Source organism: Colobus angolensis, unplaced genomic scaffold (assembly GCF_000951035.1).
Source record: "Colobus angolensis palliatus isolate OR3802 unplaced genomic scaffold, Cang.pa_1.0 Scaffold185, whole genome shotgun sequence".
Classification (NCBI taxonomy): Eukaryota; Metazoa; Chordata; class Mammalia; order Primates; family Cercopithecidae; genus Colobus; species Colobus angolensis.
Genome location: NW_012114988.1, coordinates 798,383 through 801,184, shown reverse-complemented (window position 1 = coordinate 801,184; position 2,802 = coordinate 798,383).

Here is a 2,802-nt window from a genome sequence, read left to right as displayed (position 1 = left end):
TTTTGGTTAACATCTACCGTCTTTTAGGGAACACAAATGTGGTACGAATTAATTCAGACACCTCAGTTTTAGAGTAAGAAAGAAAAACTACATGAACAATGAATTGGCAATTCTGGAATTCACTAGTCCGGATCTAGCTTGACAAACACAAATGAGATCCAGGACTACACAAACAAAGGCCTTTTCACCTCTGGGGCAGATCATGAGATTGCTGTGATTGAAAATGTTTATTTGAACATGGTTCTCTGTATATTTAAAGTTCACTAGTTCCAACAGTGTTTGGGGTTTTTCGGTTTAGGAAGCTGGTCTTGAGGTCGATATGAGGATGGGGAGGAGGTTAGCCCTGGATTTCTGTTCAACTGTTTTGCAAATGTACACCATGGGTTGTAAGGGAGATGTCAACAGTGCAAACACCACCCATTCTTTAAGAAAACACAAACCAACACCTTCTTTTGTACAACAAAAGGATGTGTTTTCTGTGTTAAATGTAATGGTTAAAGGTTTAAAGTATGTATTTTTTTGTTTGTTTGTTCTGAGAGTCTCGCTCTGTAGCCCAGGCTGGAGTGCAGTGGCAAGATCTCTGCTCACCGCAAGCTCCGCCTCCCGGGTTCACGCCATTCTCCTGCCTCAGCCTCCTGGGTAGCTGGTACCACAGGCGCCCGTCACCACGCCGAGCCACTGTGCCCGGCCTAAAGTATGTGTTTTATTAAAAAAAAAAAAAAAATGAACCCCAGGAATTAGGACTGCTTAAACAGATCCTTCTAGTCTGTTCAAGTGCTGGGCAATCATTCTTCGAATCTAAACTGCCCAACTAATTAGAACTATAATAATTTGCTTATCAGGCTACTGTAACAGATTCCAAATTTCCAATAAAACTAATAGCTTTATACTATTTCATTTTCGTTGTGCAGACAAAAAAGAAAAAAAAAACTACAGCATTAACAACAACAACAAAAAATTCTGTAAGCTCTCACCGCCAAAAGGACAGGCCAGGCGCGGTGCCTCACGCCTGTAATCTCAAGACTTTGAGAGGATCTCTTGAGCCCAGACGCTCAAGACCAGCTGGGGCAACATGGTGACACCCCATTTCTACAAAAAGTTAAAAAATTAGCTGGGCGCAGTGGCTTATGTCTGTAATCCCAGCACTTTGGGAGGTCAAGGCGGACGGATCACTAGGTCAGGAGACCGAGACCATCCTGGCCAACATGGTGAAACCCCCTCTCTACGAAAAATACAAAAATTCGCCAGGCGTGGTGAGGCGTCCCTGTAATCCCAGGTACAGAGGAGGCTGAGGCAGGAGAATTGCTTGAAACCGGGAGGCGGAAGTTACAGTGAGCCTAGATCGTGCCACTGCACTCCAGCCTAGGGGCAGAGACTCCTTCTCAAAAACAACAATAACAAGAAAAAAAAAAAACCCAGCATGGTGGTTCGCACCTATTGTATCAGCTATTCAGGAGGCTGAGGTAGGAGGATAACCTGAGCCCAGGGAGGTCGAGGCTGCAGTGAGCTGTGATTTCGCCATTCCACAAGACAGAGTGAGACCTTGTCTCAAAAAAAAAAAAAAAAAAGACAGTTGATGTCAAAAGACACAGTATAAAAATTTAAAGCTCTATGCAGTGCTTTTGGTCACCATGAAACTAAATTATTTGGAATCCAAAAGCCTCTTCTCACTTACGTCATCTGGAAGCCACCAAATCCTGATCGATTCTGTCAACAACAGATGTTTTTTACCTTTTCATCCCATCATTATAAGCTTTACCTCCCACTGCTGAAACAAATAACTTCCTATAATTACACATAGTAATAAAATAAAAAAACTATGGCAGCTGAGATGCCAATAGATTTGAGCCAAAACGGGCTGGCTCTTTTATGAACTCACGCTGTGGTGAAGGAAAACAAATTAAAAAAACACACACACACACACACAAAACCTTGCACGAAAGCAAACGGGGAAGACAAATTTAGCAGCAGTTCTCTTGAATTTCCTGGCTTTGTTGATTTCGAACCACAACGTTAGCAATAAAACACCAAGACTCACATTTAAATATTTCTTTTGAAATCAGAAAAACAATAGCTCTTTCAGGATTTGAAATGACGCTTGAAAGCACACAATAGATTCTATTGGGTCAATGTATTATTTACATATTCATCTGAGACTTCAAAAAGAAGTTAAAAGGGAGATGTTCTCAACAGGCAGAAATAAGATATTCCAATCTACTGTTCAAGTTTATGGCTCAGATATAAATAATGGGCTATAAACCCGTATCTGGAAAACAGTCGCGCAGTGCGTGCTTCATGGCCAGCCAATGAAAAGCAACGTCTCATTCTACTCCATCTTCCAGCACGTCAAAGACATCCTACCTTTTTTTTTTCTTTTTTCCAAAGAAGCCAATCTCTGGGGACACCGGGTTTTAGCACCTTTGTGAGGCCTCCCGGCAGCACAGGAAGCTCTAAGGAGCACGCTCTGCAGTTGAGCTATTTGCAGAACGCCATGATCGCTCAAAGCCCAGCACGCGCACGGGTCTGCTACCCGCACCAGCACAAAGCTTTAGACAGCCACTTCCCACGGCTGGGTTCTAGGCATCCCCTCTTTAAAACGTGTTCCCTCTACCCTGCAAGGGTGGGGTGAGAAATCTCACTTTCGAAAGGCTTGCAGGGCGGAAGAGTCCGCCTTGCGGACGCCGCGGCCGCGCTTCAAGGTTCACACGCCGCATGGCCACTCGAACGCAGCCCGGTTCCGAGGCAGTCAGCGGTCGAGACTGGGGCCTCGAGCCGAGAAGGAAAGAACAAAGGGGCCGCGTT